This window comes from Diceros bicornis, chromosome 23 (assembly GCF_020826845.1).
Source record: "Diceros bicornis minor isolate mBicDic1 chromosome 23, mDicBic1.mat.cur, whole genome shotgun sequence".
In the NCBI taxonomy this organism is placed as follows: domain Eukaryota; kingdom Metazoa; phylum Chordata; class Mammalia; order Perissodactyla; family Rhinocerotidae; genus Diceros; species Diceros bicornis.
This window is the reverse complement of record NC_080762.1, coordinates 49,706,846-49,725,301: the sequence shown is the minus strand read 5'-3', so window position 1 is coordinate 49,725,301 and position 18,456 is coordinate 49,706,846.

The following is an 18,456-nucleotide window of genomic DNA, read 5'->3' as shown; positions in this document are numbered from 1 at the left end:
TCAGGAGAAAGTGGCTGTAGACAGATGGCCAATTCTCAAGGGTTTTCTGAGCTACAAAATCCTTCAAATGTGGGACATGTCATGTTACACTAGGCCACTGAGAATGACTATGTGCATAAATTAGAACTGCCAGAATGGGTTTTTTGTTTTGACTTTCGTGTATGTGCCTGTCCTCCAGAAGCTGTGTAGAATGTGTCAAAAGAAGCCTTCACTTGTGAGCTCATACTAGATAAATGATAGCAGATGAGTTGTAAGAACAGCTTGCACTGCATTCCTAAGCTTTCTGACATCCCCTTCCTTCTCCTTCCAGTGGGCTTTGGGGCTGACTGGTTTAGATTCTGGAAGAATAGAGATAACTCGGCCCTCCAATAGGACAGAGAGAGTAGCTTCAGGCACCTGCAAAAATCTGTGCCCCACAGCAATGTGGCAAGGATAAAGACCAGGTGAATTCAGTTACTGTCACCAGATGCCAGTCATTCTTACCTATTTTTCGAGGAAAGTCTTAACTTCAGAGCTGGCTTTTCAGGTTTTGACCTTGCAGCTCACACACAATTCTTCAATACCCACCCTCTTGTTTTTAACTATTTGATGTTTAACATGGATAAGCTAGGTAGAACGATCCTGACGTGTTTCACAGAGAGGTTTTCTTGTTTGTTTTGTTTTTCTACTTGCAGACCCCAGGCTCCATTCCCCATAAATAAAGCAATTTAGGAGATTATTAGAAATAGATTTTCCAAGATGTTAGATGTGGCAAGAACCTTTCAGAACTCCTAGATATTCTGTGAAAATGTGCTTTATGTTGCAGTGCACAGGATAGTATCTGCCAACCCTTTTAATTGTGAAGAAGCCTTTTGATTAAAGATAAAGTGATTAAAATTCAAGTCAATATATTACTAGACTCTATAGCAGATTTTGATGAGAGTGGAGCGAAGGCCCAACTGAGAGATTTCTTGTAGGAAAGGTTTTAGGTGGTGAGTCCACATGCCACACTCCTTGCTCTAGATTTCACCAGAGTTCTTCAGGGAACTCGTTGGAGGCAATGGGAAGAGAATTCAGTCAGTTGGGTTAGTTCTATCCAAAGAAATAATCAGTTAAACTAGGGTTTTCGCCTTTGTTTTGCTATCTACATTTGTAAGAGATTGTAAGGGTAACATATTAATGTAGTATTTCACAGTGTATCATTATTTTTAAAGATTTATGTTATCTCATTAATAAACGGTAAATTACCAGAAAAGAAATAGAAGGGATAAAAAGTTAAGGCAATAAATAATTGCCAGTATTTATTGAGCTTTTATCCTTGCCAAGCCCTATTCTAAGTGTTTTTCATGTGTGAATCCATCCCATCTCACAGCATTAGGACGTTAGATACCCTTCTTGTTTCGGTTATACAGGCAAGAAAACTGACTTGCCCAAGGTCACAAAACTAATAAATAATAGGTCTGGATTCAAGCCCAGGCATTCTGGCTCCAGAGCCCACACTCTTAGCCCCAACACTACCTGCTTAGTCTTTAGTTCCAAGATACCGACTAATCAAACAGGTGGAATTGTTATCCCAGGAGTATTTTATTCAAGTTAAAGTCATTCTTTGGTAACCCAACGAGCCTTAATTTAGGTCTATACTGCAGGGGAGTATAAAAAAAGGGGAGTTGGAAATTGTCTTGTTTATTCATAATCATGTAATTTTAGAGCTGAAAAAGAAAGGGACTATCTAGCCAACTCTCTCATTTTACTGAGAAATTAAGAGAATTGACTAAAGTCATACAGTTAATTAGTAGCAGATCTGATACTAAAATTTGGGCTTCCTGTCTTCCTATTTTCCACTTCAGGGCTCTTCTGCTCTGTTCTGCTGTATTATCTTATTTTATTTTGTACTCTTTTACCAACCTCTCCCTATTTCTCCCACCCTCCAGAGCGTGGCACCCACTTGTCTACTCTCTGTTTCTGTGAGTTTAACTTTAAAATTTTTTTTTTAGATTCCACATGTAAGTCATACCAAGCAGTATTTGTCTTTCTCTATCTGACGTATTTCACTTAGCATAAGGCTCTCAAGGTTAAATGACAAGGTCGTTTTGTCACAAATGGCAGGATTTCCTTCTTTCTCATGGCTGAATAATATTCCATTGTATAAATATACACCACATCTTCTTTATCCATTCATCTATTGACAGACACTTAGATTGTTTCCATATCTTGTCTATTGTGACTAATGCTGCAGTGAACATGGGAGTGCAGATATCTCTTCAGTATCTTGTTTTCATTTCCTTTGGGATATATATCCAGAAGTGGGATTGCTGAATCTTATGGTAGTTCAATTTTTAATTTTTTGACGAACCTCCATACTGTTTTCCATAGTGGCTGCACCAATTTACGTTCCCACTAACAGTGTGCAAGGGTTCCCTTTTCTCCACATCTTTGCTAACGCTTGTTATCCCTTGTCTTTTTGATGATAGCCATTCTAGTAGGTATGATGTGATATCTTATTGTGGTTTTGATTTGCATTTTCTTGATGACTAGTGATGTTGAGCATCTTTTCATGTACCTCTTGGCCATCTGTATGTCTTCTTTGAAAAAATGTCTATTTAATTCCTTTGTCCATTTTTTTAATCAGATTGTTTTTTCTATTGAGTTGTATAAGTTCTTTATATATTTTGGATATGAACGGTTTATCAGATATATGATTTGTAGATATTTTCTTCCATTTAGTAAATTGCCTTTCATTTTGTTTGATTTCCATTGCTGTGCAGAAGCTTTTTAATTTGATGTAGTCCCACTTGTTTATTTTGGCTTTCATTTGCCTTTGCTTTGGTTTCAAATCCAAAACATCTTTACCTAGACCAGTGTCAAGGAGTTTATTCCCTATGTTTTCTTCTAACAGGTCTTACATTTAAGCCTTTAATCCATTTTGAGTTCATTTTTGTGTATGGTGTAAGATAGTGGTCCAGTTTCATTCTTTTGCATGTGGCTGTCCAGTTTTCCCAATACCATTTATTGAAGAGACTGTCCTTTCCCCACTGTATATTCTTGGCATCTTTGTCATAAATTAATTAACCATATATGTGTGGGTTTATTTCTGGGTTTTCTATTCTGTTCCATTTGTCTATGTGTCTGATTTTATGCTGCTACCATATTGTTTTGATTACTATAGCTTTGTAATATAGTTTGAAAACAGGAAGTATGATTCCTCCAGCTTTGTTCTTCTTTCTCAAGATTTCTTTGGCTCTTTGGGGCCTTTTGTGGTTCCATACAAATTTTAGGATTGTTTATTCTATTTCTGTGAAAAATGCCATTGGAATTTTGATAGGGATCGCACTGAGTCTGTAGATTGCTTTAGGTAGCATGGACATTTTAACAATATTGATTCCTCCAATCCACGAGCACAGAACATCTTTCCATTTATTTGTGTCTTTTTCAATTTCTTGCATCAATGTCTTATAATTTTCACTGTACAGGTCTTTCACCTCCTTGGTTAAATTTATTCCTAGGTATTTTATTTTTTTCTTGCAGTTGTAAATGGGATTGTTTTCTTATTTTCTCTTCTGATAGTTCATTATTAGTGTATGGAAGCACCACTGACTTTCCTATGCTGATTTTGTATCCCCCAACTTTATTGAGTTCGCTTTTTAATTCTAACAGTGTTTTGGTGGCGTCTTTAAGGGCTTTCTATATATAAGATCAAGCCATCTGCAAATAGGAACAGTTTTACTTCTTCCTTTCCAATATGGATGCCTTTTATTTCTTTTTCTTGCCTGTTTGCTCTGCTAGGGCTTCCAGTATTATGTTGAATAAAAGTGGCAAGAGTGAACACCCTTGTCTTGTTCCTGATCTTAGAGGAAAAGGTCTCAACTTTTCACCATTGAGTAAGATGTTAGCTATGGGCTTGTTATATATGGCCTTTATTATGTTGAGGTATGTTTCCTCTTTACTCAGTTGGTGGATATTCTACTGTAGTCTAATAATGACAACAATGAGGGCTCACTATGTGTGTGTTAAGCCATTGATTTATGTTTTCATATTTAATCTTCCCCAAAATCCTACTAAGTATTTTCACACTCATTTTACAGATGAGGAAACTTATATGGCCCACATGTGTATAATCCAAAGCCCATGCTATTAACCTTTACTTTAATAGCATCATATGTACCAGATTTATTACTTAATTTAGATAAGTTGAGACCTAAAAGACTTTAGTTTTGTTTCAAGTTATTTCATGTAGCTCTCTCTTCAGTTCACTGGGTAGTAGCCCATCTTTCTGTAAGACTAAATTGAGAACATCTGTATTCTATGGTACCTCTTAGTCTTTCTTATTTACATAAGAAAAGGGAAGGCAGCAAAAGGTTCTACAGGCTAAAAAGCTCTTCTAAGTGAAAATCCTTTCAAAAGATACTAGAACTTATTTTTAGTTTCATGATTTGTTTCAAGATCCTTTGTTATTTAGAAAGCAAATGTTAGGAGCAGAGCTGAACATCTTCTGTATGTGCAATAAAATCCAGCCCATATCTGTGTGCTTTTCAAACACATGAATCTGGCTGCCATTATGGAGGAAAAGGGAAATCTTGCAATGTGTTCTGATTGCTTCATGAAGAGGAATAAAATGCCAGCTGGAATTAAGAAGCAGTGCAGAATTCTGTTAACATTTGCAAATAATGCAGGCTTGTTTGTTTCTATTTTGGGTTTTGTATGTTATTGTTCTCATTGTTTTGTATTCTCTCACTCCCACTGCCAGTTCAATTAACTGCTCATCAAATCACCTGTTGATGAGGCATATCAAAAGGTTCTGCAGGCCAGTGCTTTCTGCGTATAACCCAGGGGAATGTAAGAGGATTATTTAATGTTAAATACAAATTAAAATTAAATTATTGTGGATTATTCAATGATTGATAAATGAGTAAATAAATGATACATGAAAATAATAATTTATCTTAATAAATTAATATCAAAGTGCAAATTATCTGAGCAGACGAAACTCTAAAGAGGAGGTCAAAAAGGAACAAGGCAAACTGAACATTTAAACTAAGTTTACGTCGACAATTCCCTATCAATATTTAAGAAAGAAAAAACACATGCAAAACTCAACAATCATTCATTTCCAGAACTCTATATTTACTAGGAGTCCTCTGGGCCAGTTACATTTGTGTGACTAAAGTCAAATGTTGATTTAACCTTCATGACATTTCGTGCTCTGGGTGTAGCTTCACCACCCTACAATCCCATCTAAAAAGCAAATATAGGGTAACATATAAAATAAATTACATCTTATAAAATAATTTTATACTTGTTGCAAATTATCCACTATCATTAAGCCAACACATATTATATATCTTCACACCCACATTGTATAAATGGTTAATCGATGTTCAAAAGGCTTAACTTAAATGAAGAAAAATTTAAGTACATTTGGAAAAAGGAAAGATTTTTGCCAGTTTTGAACATGTACCTCTTAGAAATTAGGAACATGCTTGTATTAGTTAACTATAAATAAACCAAAAACCCAAAACCTGGAAGTATTCTGTGTTGTGTGATTCAACTCTGTGACCACCAGACTGGATTTATGATTGTTTCCTTAGCATGTGGAGAGCTTTTTAAACACTTAAACGACAGTTTGCATTTTAAACTACATTCCCACTTAATAATGGCTATTAATGCAATTGCTAAGCATAATGTCTTTGCTTAATTTTAAGATTTGAAGGTCTCTTTAGAGGAACTCTAACTCATATCCAGGACTTTATGAAAACTTCAGGAATGGCTCTTTAAATCTGAAGAAGGAGATTTGATAACTCTGTTGGTCTATTCTGGTAACAAATTTTGGAAGATTGTATTTTCCAAAAGGCTACAACAATAGCCCCCATCCCATATGCTATACTACAATGTGCCCCTCCTCTCTAATCTGTGCTGCTTATGATTTATTGGTAACTAATAGAATGCAGCAAAGTGATGCACGTGACTTCCAAGTTCCAAGGCTAAGTCAAAAAAGCCAATGCAGCTTTCACCTTGCATACTGGCAAGCTTGCTTTTGGAGCCTGGAGTTGCCATACAAAAATTTCAACTATCCTGAGACTTACCATACTGAGAGGAAGCCCTGACCACGTGAAGAGACCACATGTCGGTGCCCCAGTCAATTGCCCAGCTGAGATGCCAGTCAGTATCTAGCATCAAGCACCATATATGTGATTAAAGAACACTTTGAGATCAACAATGTCCAGTAAGAATATAATATGAACTACATTTCTAATTTTAAATTTCTATTAACTACATTTAAAAAATTTTTTAAAAAAGTGAAATTCATGTTAATGTATTTTATTTCACCCATATATACAATATCCAAATATTATTATTTCAATATACAAATTATTGATAGTTTAAATTCTTTTTTTATACTAAGTCTTTGAAATAGTGTGTGTGTGTGTGTGTGTGTGTGTGTTTGTTTACCCTTAGAGCACAACTCAACTCAGACTAGATAAATTTCAGGTACGTAATAGCCACATGTGGTTAGTGCCTACTGTATTGGACAGCACAGTTCTAGATGATTCCAGCCTCCAGTCATCAGCTCCCCCCACCTCCTCGCCCCAGCCATAGAGTCTTCCCAACTGAGCGCTAGACAATGTGGAGGCCTCTCCATTGCTCTAACTCACAAGATTTATATTTTAAACTGCTAAGTTTGAAGGTAATATGGTAAGCATGATAGTGGAATGTAGGTACCACTAGAAATGTAGGTATGAGAACAGATGTGTTTTTGCCCTCTGTACAAGCTAAATTATTTTAGAGAAATGTTAAGCCATAGACTTTTAGAAGACTTAAGAAAAGCCCTTAAAGAGCATTTATTCCAGCCTCCTACCCAGTGCCCAACTGCAGTCATCCACAGCAAATGGTCAACTGATCTTTGCCTGATTATTTGCAAGTTTTATATCACAAGAAAATGTACTGAATTTTTGAGGAACTTTGATTTTTTGAAATTTTTCTTTGTATTGAATAAAAAATGACCTTGATAATTTCTCTTCAGCAGTTCTGTTCTGGCCCCTGGAGCTGTATACCTAATCCCTTTGATCTAACAGCCACTCAGAGCTTTGGAGACAATGAATATACTCTCCCTGCCCATATCACCCGCCCCCCATCACCACTACTAATATTCCTTTTTCCAGGCTGAACATCTAGAATTCCTTCAGTTTCCCCTCCTAAGGCATAGTTTTCAGAACTTTAACCACTAGAACAAATTCCTGGCAACTCTCTACTTTATGATTCTTCAATATAATACTCAGAATAGAATATGTGCTCCAGATATGGCCTGACCATATACAGTTGAATAGGATGCTTAGTCTTGTTCTGTATTTTCATGAAAGTAAGATTGCTACTCCACAAAGGTATTTTAATGAAGACAAGGCTCCCTCTCTCTGAACACACATAGTCACTTAGCTACATGCAGCACCTTAATGTCTCTTAAGAGGAGCTCAGGAGTTAAAATCAGAAGACCTGATCTTGAGTTCAGTCAGCAATTTACTAGATGTGTGACTTTGGGTAAGTTGTTTATACTGCCTGTATCACAATTCATTTATTTATTAAAAAATGATAATATAGAAATCTGGCATTATTTGGTAGGTATTGACTGGAATAAGTATGTGTAAATGATTTGTAGTCTGTGAAAATCTATACCAACATGAGGCCCTTTTATTATTAATATCAACCTAAGAACAGGACTTGATGCTTATTTCCATTAAACTTTATCCTCCTGGTTTCGGCCCACCATCACAGCTCATGGAGAACTTGCTTTAAAATGTTACTCATTCTGGTTTAGTAATTCAGTAAACATTTGGTACGCATTTATTCTGTGAGAGACATAGCATTATCGGTTCTCCTCAATGCCTTACAAAGTCTATCAAACTTTAAAAGTCCCTGGGTCATCCATCAACTGCCCACGGGCACATCAGAGTCTTTTAATCAAAAGGAGTGATTTGATTCAAGACTTAAGATGCTGTTCTTTGTCCCTGCTGATCCAGAACCCTGGATCAGGCTGCCCAGAGCAGCAGCAGCAGCAGTAGTAGCAACAGGTAAACCCAACTCCACTTTAGGGGCTGGTACAAGGAGGCCACCTGTACAGTTTTCTGCACCATTCCAAAGCTCCAGTCAGAGTGAGCCAAACACCTGGCAGCAAGAAGAATCTTTTTAATTAGCGAAGATAGTGGATCTAGAGACTCTGGAATTCAGATTTGTGGGGCAGTAGGAAGTTAGGGGTCAGGAACTTAATCATGGAAAGGGTTCCACTCCTTTGCAAGGCCTCTAGTCACACCAGAGGAAAAAGTTGCAACATTTGGACTTATCATGCCAGTCTGCAATATACCCCCACTGACATAAAGCCAAGAGAGAAGCACAGTTTTCATTCTCTTTTCTTTTACTTCATTATTTTTTTCAGTCTCATACAATAATATCTATATAAAGTATATAGATTTTATCTATATATCTTTATCAAAGTATATATCTTTATCAAAATTCACTGTCAATGACATGGCAGAGAATGGTAAGGTATTTTTCAGATATGATGTGGCAAAGATATATTACTGATTTCTCCTTTTCTGTAGCTCATATATACATGGAGGGACCTTAAGGATCAGCTAGTATTACACACTCATTTTACAGGAGAGAATTGAGCTGCAGTGGGTTACTTAAGAATCACAGCAAATTAGCAGCAGCACAGACTGCAATTTCCTATCCAGTGAATTTCCTCTATGCCCTACTGGTTAAGCAGTTAAGCAGCTGAGAAGGTCACAGATATACACACACACACACACACACACAATTACACCTCATGCATACACACATGAAGTTGGAGTGTGAGAGGAACTGGGACCAACATCACTTCTAATCTGATTCACAACAGTTTCTCTTCGTAAATGGGAACTGGATGGACCAGTTTTGTATTTCTGTATTTTTTTTTAAGAGCTGCAATGACCTGACTGAAATTATTTAATGGATACAACTGTCGTTATGCAGACACAGTCTTAGTTTCATGTAGTGTCCTAAAACTCCGTCAACATCTACAGAACTATGGGATCTTACACGACTCTCTTCTAAATGTAGGGTTGAAAATAGAATTAACAAAGAAGAATGGGAGCCAATCATGGAAGACTTTCCAGAAGCGGTAGATCTTTAAGGAGGTAAGAATAATGCATTGCTGTAGAGAAAGGAGGATAATATATGAAGTAAATAGCATCTAAAAATATAGAAGTGGAAACAATCAAGTGGTATGAAGGAGATGGCAGGCAAATAGCCGTGCCTGAAGTAGGGGGCAGATGTATGGAAAACTAGTGGAATGGGGTATGAAAAGGTGGTCATTGGTACAATCTTTTGATACTATCTGGATATGCTAATGTGAACAAGCCACCTCTATGCTTCTTGCACAGGGCAGTAGTTCCAGGGAGAAAACAATTTGGGACACTTTATATTTGTAGTATCTGTGGGGCAGGTTTCAAAGTTAAATGCCAAACCCCCAAACCAAAGTTAAATGCCACCTCCCAAACATGGTTAGGAATAATTAACACCAGCTCTGTTGTACAAAATGAGAGAGCAGGAGAGCTCACAATTCACTGAGTTTTTCATCTAAATCACTCTGTAAAAATGAAAGCAAGTATTTAATTTGAATTATCCTGTCAGGAACTATATATGCAGTGTATTTATTAGCATTTCACGGTTTACCAAGCACATTCACAGATAGTGTTATATTTGGCTCTCTCATCAACCCTCTGAGTTAGGCTATTATTACTCACATCTTACAGATGAACAAAGCTGAGCCTTGAGAAGTTCACTGAATTGCTTGAGGTCACTCAGCACATAGGTGTCAGTGCTGGAGCTCAGACCAAGGTTCTGAATCCAAGTTAAGTTTTCTTTCAACTGAACCATTACAGGGAATAATGATGGGCACCTTCTTGGGTTGACTACCTGTGGAACAAAGCCTTCCTGGCAGAAGATATTTCTGTTTAGGTGATAGAGACATTCCCTAGCCCTGTAAAGAGTTAAATATTAGACCAGAGCTGCCTTCTCTGAAGGAGACTTTTTTGGGGGGGAGGAGGGGGTGTGTGAGGAAGATTAGCCCTGAGCTAACATCCGTTGCCAATCCTCCTCTTTTTGCTGAGGAGGATTGGCCCTGAACTAACATCTGTGCCCATCTTCCTCCAGTTTATATGTGGATCGCTGCCACAGCATGGCTTGATAAGCGGTGGGTAGGTCCATGCCCAGGATCCGAAACTGCGAACCCCAGGCTGCCAAAGTGGAGTGCAGGAACTTAACCACTATGCCACGGAGCTGACCCCTGAAGGACACTTGTTAATCTGACTGCTCACATGGGAAAGTCTGCCATAAACATCAGGACAATAATCAAATGATTGCAAAGTTTATGTATATAGAAATTTGGAGTTTTTATGATCCTCTAAGTGGATTGAAAATGGAAACTTGAAGCATTGGTTTGATATGACATACAGAGATTTTGACCTTTACATTTTCTGGGGAAGATAAGTTATGGAGGCAACAACATGTTTGGATTTACTTTTTAATTGGCTTTTCTAGAATAATTAATCCTACCTTTGCATTAAATCTTCGGATTGCTCTGTTGCCTATAGTTTTATCGTTTTACATTTTCTGAGGCAGAGACGTTATTGAAATATCCACTGTTGCTTTATATTTTAGTGCTTTAGTTTCGGTTTCATTTCTAGTAAATCAGTACTATTTTTAAGGATATACTAGGGCCATTTTCTCCACTACTCTGTCAATGCAATTTCCTTTTTGTTTTTACTTTATTTATGTGAGAATCTTTTTGCTTGGTTTACTCAGACCACATTCTTATTTATTTTTTGCTTTCTGACAGTTTTTGTTTCTTGCCCAGTGACTATTGCTTTCAGAATTCACTAATGTCAGTTTTAAATCGATTTTTAAAAAGAAATTCAAGTATTTGTTTAACCTGCTACTATTTCATTAAATGAGGCATGTCCTGTCACTTATATAACCAGCTCAGTTACCGAGGCTGCTTTCTCAGTCTCTCCAAAGCAGGTGTTTGCCCAGCACTTCATTTTTCCTCAAAGAGTCAAAGGTTACCAGACAGAAACCTCATCAGGAAAAGAAAATGGTCATTATATGACTCTTTTTAAAGCAACAATAAATTACATTACTGGCAGTGTAAGAAAAGTCTGTTGATGATGATGTTAAAAAAGTTGGAATATTGCCATTTTGATCGACACTACTACTAGACAGGCATAAGTAGTATTTACTCAGTCCCCGAAACTTCGATTCTCAGGTTAAATCTAAAAATAAAAACCCAAAAGGTCTGTCAATTTTTATTTTTTTAATTCTCAGGCTGGTATTTAAAAAACATTGAAAGATAAAATTGGCTGTTTGACAGTAGCACTTTAGTTCTAAATTATACAGTTCCACTTAGAGAAAGATGATACTCTGAGGACAAAACTTTGACACAGAGCTTTGTGATTTAAGGTCTATAATATCCTGCATTTGTAGAGCATATTTTAGTTTACAGATATTGCTTTGATATTGGTAGCAACCTTAAGAGGTTTGCAGAGAGCGTACACTATTAATCCTAGTTTAAAGCTGAGAGAAGCGAAGGTTATAGGGTCTGAACAGCTCTCCGAAGGACAGACAGCTAATTAGGGGAAGATCCGGGTCTCTGCATTCCTAGTCCATGTTATTTCTACCATTTGGGTTGAACCATTTTTAACTTGCTGATACTAGTACATTTTTTGACTGGTCAAAAGGGCAAATTTATATGGTGTCTCAAATGTGATTCCTAGAGTGAACATTAGTTGTAGTTGGTTTTTTATTGGAGTGGAGCAGGGGAGAAGTGGAGTAGAGGAAATCGGTTTGAAATTTATATAGTTTCCAGTTAGTCTGAAAATATTTGGCAATCACATGACTTAATTTAATGTGCCTTTTCCTCCTACAAAGCAAGTGTTCAATTAATTAATTGTGATAATTATTAAAACTGAGAAGTAAATATTTTCATAAGTAAGGTCTGCATGCTAACAGTTGTGTGCTGAGATTAGCTACACAATAATAGAGAGTAAAGTGTTTTAAACAAGGTTCAACCTTAAGAAGATTTGACAACAACTTTCTGTCAAAGAAGATTTGACAACAACTAAATCTGACCATGCTCAGGTATCCATTTTTCAGAGTATCAATAGGTCTATACCACTCCAGAAAATGTCAGAGAAACAATTCAATCATCACTTCTAGATAGAGTCAATCTGAAATGTGATTATAAGGAAGTAAAAGCATCTGTTTTGAGGTCAGACTTCTTCAAAGCAGTTCATGCTATGCTAGAAAATTCCAAAACTTATAAACCTATGGGGTTTAAAAAATGGGGATGAGGAAGATACGTCATTGCCCTGTGTTATCAAATGAAATATTTAATCCAAATACCCACTTTACACTCCGATCTTCCTGAAGATAGTTTATTTCTTTTTCTATCTGAGATTCTACATTCTGCTGGACTCTATCTCTGATTTATTTTAAAAGAAATTTCAGTAGTAATCAGAATGGTAAGTCAATAACTCAAACTTAATAGAACTGAGAAGGAGAATGTAGAACGAGTTCTAGCCTAGGAAATTGTCCCCATTCAGTCAGGAAATAGAGAACTCTTGATATAAAGGGGAATGCTTGCTCCCAATCAGGTGAGAGAGACTTTGTTGCTCTGTTGCTTGAGACTCTCCCAGCACAGTGCTTTTCTGCTAGCCCAGCTGCCGTCTCTGACTTCAGAGAGCAGCTTTAATAAAACGCTCTGGCCTGCGTGGAGGAGCAGGGAAGCAATTCCTCTTTAATCAATTATTTAGTGTGCCATGCTCCCAGGCCAGTGGGATCCATGTACTCTCCACTCTCTTTTTTTTTTTTTTTTTTTTTTGTGAGGAGATCAGCCCTGTGCTAACATCCGCCAATTCTCCTCTTTTTTTTTTTTTTTGCTGAGGAAGACGGCCCTGGGCTAACATCTATGCCCATCTTCCTCCACTTTATATGGGACGCCGCCACAGCATGGCTTGCCAAGCAGTGCGTCGGTGCGCGCCCGGGATCCAAACCAGCGAACCCCGGGCCGCCGCAGCGGAGCGCGCGCACTTAACCACTTGCGCCACCGGGCCGGCCCCTACTCTCCACTCTCTTAATGCCAGAAAGATGTCTTTATTCGTAAACAACATGTTCCAGGAAGCTCCATACACCTGCCATCAATAAAGCACTGCTTAGTACCTCAGAAGCTGGTGACTCAATGGTGTTTATTCTTTTTCTTTCATTGCCATTTATGAAGGACCATTGTACAAAGAAAATTAAAGCCTAAAAAGCAAGACAGTTCAGCCAATACTGCATTGATGAAAACTGTACTACTAATTCCCATTTGCCTCACAATTCAACCAAGATTCTTACCTATTTTGTCTCCATGGAAACTGATTTGGTTATGAGGGACAAATTGTGCCTCATGGTCGGAGCAGGCAGAACAGCATTAATGGTTAAAAGCAAGGGCTTTGGAGTAGACTGCCTGGGTTTGGATCCTAACTCCACAACCTACTAGCTGTGTGACCCTCAGCAAATTCCTTAACATCCGTGCCTCAAATACCCCATCTGCAAACAGAAATGATAATACAATCATGTGCCCCTTAACAACAGGGATATATTCTGAGAAATGTCTCATTAGGTGATTTCATTGTTGTGCAAACATTATAGAATGTACTTACACAAACCTAGATGGTATCACCTACTATACACCTGGGCTGTATGGTACTAATCTTATGGGACCACTGTCGTATACGTGGTCCATCACTCACCGAAACATCATTATGTGGTGCCTGACTGTAATATATACTTAATAGGGATTGTATGAGGATTATATGGATTGATATATGTTAAACTCTTGAAATAGTGTATAGCACATGGAAAATGCTCAACATGCACCTATCACTATCATCAGTTCAGGTACCCAACCATCCCAGTGATAATGTATTCTTCTTCAGAGAGGCAACACCTCTGTCTAACTGTACTGACTCTCGTGGATGATGGCCACAGACGTTATAAATCAAAGGTCACCTAAGCTCCTCATTCAGAGTGTAGGCAGCACAATATATTGAAAGAGCTCTATTCTGGAAGTGAGAAGACCTAGATTTTAGTCTGTGTTTGCTCTCAGCTTGGTAAGAACTTGGGCAGGTTCCTTTACTTTTCTGTCCCGGCTTTTTGAATTATAAAACTAAAGGAATTTTCCCAAGGCCAATCCAGACTTACTATGCTACAACTACTTGACTTTTGAGGGGTAAAGGGAAAACCTGAATGGTTGGGTAAATTGGAAACAATTTATTCTGTGAACATTTATGTGCCACATACAGTTGTGGGTCCTGGCTAGGGATATGGATTGAACAGGACAGACAAGACTGGTGCCCTCATGGAATTTACATTCTAGAGAAGCGAATCCATCAATCAATAATAGAATAAGAGATAAACAAGAAAATTCCAAGCCAATCAGTGCTATAAAGAAGTTAACACAGGGTGAAGGGATATGGAGGGAGGGTTATTTTAGTTTGGGTTGTCAGGAAAGTTGTCTTCAAGATGTCATTTCAGTTGAGAGCTGAAGGGCATGAAAAAGTCAGCCATGTGAAGACTAGAGGAAGAGCATTCCAAGCCAAGGGAACGATGGTTCAAGTCCTAAGGCAGGAACTAGTTTGGAATATTTGGGAAAAAGAGGAAGACAAAGAACATGGGACAGAGTGGAAGGAGATGGGGCGCAAGAGGTAGGGCAGACTCCTATAATCTTCATAGCCATGGTGAGGAGTTAAGGTTTTATTCTAAATGTGTTGGGAGCCATTGAGCAGTTTTAAACAGGGAGCATTGGTGACTTATTGTGATCTGTGGTTTATAGTGCATATTTTAAAATAAGGACTGGTGCTAGAAACCACATTGAAGGAGGCAATCATAATTTCCTGACCAAAGGCATGAGCTAGTTACTTATTAATTCAATGGCTCTGAGTCCTTGTCTCAATTTAGCTCTTAATTGAGAAGGCATTTGGGCAAGTCATATAATTCATAATTGCCTCCGTTAGTATCAGAAAAATAAGAATCAAAGTATTTTCCCACCCTGAGTTTGGAAGTATGACAAGAAGAACTGAAATTACAGTTGTGAAAACCCTTTGGGTTGCTTTAAGGATAATGTGTCTTACACATTTCCTATTCAGTGTTTGAAAATGTTTCCTATGGGAAACATTTCTATGGGAAATGGGTAGAAAAAAAGGACAGGAGGGGACAGCGTGGACATCTGCAGTAGCAGGTCATTAAAAATATGGACTCAGAAGCCGAAATACCTAGTCGGTATCTCTGCAATCCTGAGGAATTTACTTACCCCATCTGTAAGATGAGAATAACAATAGTGATAATGGTACCTAACTCACAGAGTTATGGTGGCTATTAAGTTAAATAATGCCCATATAAAGTGCTTAGAACAGTACTTTGTACCTATTAAATACCCAATTAATAACCACTACTCCCTGTGGGTTCTCCAACTCGCCCATTCCGTTCCCATTTCGGAGGAGTCCCGTAGTGCTGTGTTTACAGACGCCCTGCCATCCACTGTGGAAGCTGGGGACGCTGTTTGCTCTCTTTCTCTCCTCTCTAGCAGCCAAGTGCATGTGGCCTCGTCTGAACCAGTTGGAGTTAATATGGTTCAAATATGATGGCATTACTAGATTTTATTCATGTTCAGGCTGTTGTTGCTAAATGAGAGAGTTTGTGCTCTCCTGCATCGCCATCATTCCTGCTTCCTCCAAGTGCTTGGTACCTCCTGTATTTTCCAAGTTCAGTCCTACAGCCTCCCATTGATACTGTGAACCCCTAATATCCCACCAGTTATTCCCCTTGGCTTTCGAGAGCCAGCATCAGTTTTATTTAATTGTAAACAAACCATTCCTAATGAATACAGGCTAGAACCTTCCCTCTGGCTCCCCCTCCAGTGCCTTCCTCTCCTTCCCTGGATTACATCTTCTAACATGGTTGAGCTGATGGATGACAGCTAATGATACTACCAGAACTGCCCAGAATGCTGTACTGTAGAAACTCTTCCTTTAACCAAGGATATTTTCATGAAATCACTCCTCCTTCAAGAAGCAGAAAGACAGATTCCCTCCCACCTTCATATTCCCCCACACATTGTTAGGACAGCAAGGGGAGCACTGACCACACTTTGTTTTGCATCAGAATTATTTGACTATATATCTGTTTCTCCTCTGGATTGATAACATCTGGAAAGCAGGAATTACACATTACCCCCTTTAAATTAATATATAATATATATTAAATTCATTAATGTAATCTCCTTTAAGAATTAAAACATTGTAGATAATAGCTAAAGCTCCCTTTGATAATTATCTTTACTCCTGGTCCCCTTCACTCCCTGAAGCTAACCAGAGTCATCAGATTGGTGTAGGGCCATCAGGGGTGGCTGTCAGACTGTCACCAAATAACTCATCTCCAGTGTGAATAGCACTCCTGCCACTGTACAGTTGGAGGACCTACTTAGGAGGGTATATTTCCAAGACTGTTTGCTATGCATCTGATGATTATGGAGAAAATATATAGTATCATGTGTGTTTGCATAGAGTACCATATTGGATGTATCACTTTGTATAGTTAGTTTTTCTCTAACATCGTGTCTTGGAGACCTTTCCACATACAAGTCTACCTCACTCTTTACAAATGATGGGTGATTTTCCATTGTATGGCTATCTCATAGTTTATTTTGCCAGTCTCTTATTGATAGGCACACGGGTCATTTCTGAATTTTCACTGTTATAAACAATACTTCAATCAACATTTTGGTACCTGCCCCTTGGGGTTTAAGTATACTTTCTAAACTGGATAAGAATTGTGGCTTTCTCATTCATGTTGTGTCCCCCTCACATTGTCTAGCACAAAATCTGGCTTGTAGTAAACCCTTAGTAGATCTTTTTTAGACTGACTTGAATGATCACAGGTCACGCCACCCCTTCTAGATCCTGTTCCCCAAATAGGAACTCAGTGCAGAGACAAAATGAGATGAGACTTGTACCACCTGTGCTGAGAACAGAGGCACCTCTTCAGTTCTAGAGAAGTCTGGGAAGTATTTCCACTACAGGACACAATAAGGTCCAATATTAATCATCTTTTTTAAAGGACCCTATTGAAACAGGTATGAAACAAAGTTTAAATTAGCCTCAAAGAGGTATGACTTCCATAGAAGCAATTAGAGCCATTTCTTTTTACAGCAACCAAACTTATCAACATCTGTTTTTCTGCAGCCCAAATGCCTACTATTTGCAGATGAGAAAATTATCGTTGTCTCCATCATGAATACTAAATAATATTTATGTAATGCCCATCTACTCCACAACTTCCAAATGCTTCATGTGGCTTCATTCACTCACAGCAGAGGCACGTTAATAGCAAATGCTGAATGGTGAATTATTTCTCACGGGAAAGACAGTTAATTTCACAGACCCCCATGTGTCATGATTCAATGCCTCACCCTGTATGAGGAAGCTGACCTGTGGAGAGGAAACCACAAAAAAGACAAATCAATGCAGAGCTCTGTGATCCAAAGCTAAGGTCATTTTTAATGGAATAAAAAGGCACTCCAGGGCTTTAGTTATTATACCACAATCACATGCCACTGTGGCCTCAACTGTAATTAGAGCGCAATAATACACATCCTCCAATGTTTTCTTTAAGTGGCACTGAAAGCTGAGGGCGGGATGGAAGAGGACTATTTGTCAAGTAAGTACTAAGATTTAAAAAAAAATGTAAAATACAACATTGATGAAAAAAATCCATTTTAGTTTTTCCATTACAGTTTCTAATTTTACTTTGCTTGTCCCTGTTCTGCTAGTCACCAGATACAAAGCATCCTTCCCCTAAATAACACTGGTATTAATGAGCTTATTTCTGCGGGGTTTCAGACAGTTAGCAATCATGAGGCCATTCCTATTTTAGATGTTATATAGTTACACTGTGAGCTCCTTGATGGTAGGGATCATATCATGCATTACTTGGGAGGAGCAGCAGGGGTGATGTGGCTGGGAACTGGGTCCTTTCTGGGGTCATATGAGAGCAATGTATGCAAAAAGTTCTCCTAACACTTCAGATCCTGGTGGTTTTCTAGTTATGCTACTATGTGCATCCTTCATTAAACATCTTTTCTTGAAGTGACTTGGGTCAGTTTGTTTTCCTTGTATCCCAAAGTCCACCAACTTGAAAAGTAGTGAAGTGTCAAGATTTATTATAACCTATCGTGAAGAATAAGCCAGTACATTCCTTGGACTGTAAGCTCCTCTTCATTAATACAGCTTCTGTCTGTTAGCATGGAGCCGTGTTTTCGTCTTTCATTCCAAGTTGTTTCTGTTCATATTTCTTAAGCTAAAAGTAATTGAAGCTAGAAGGCAGAAGAGCATCCACAGAAAGAAACTTCTCATA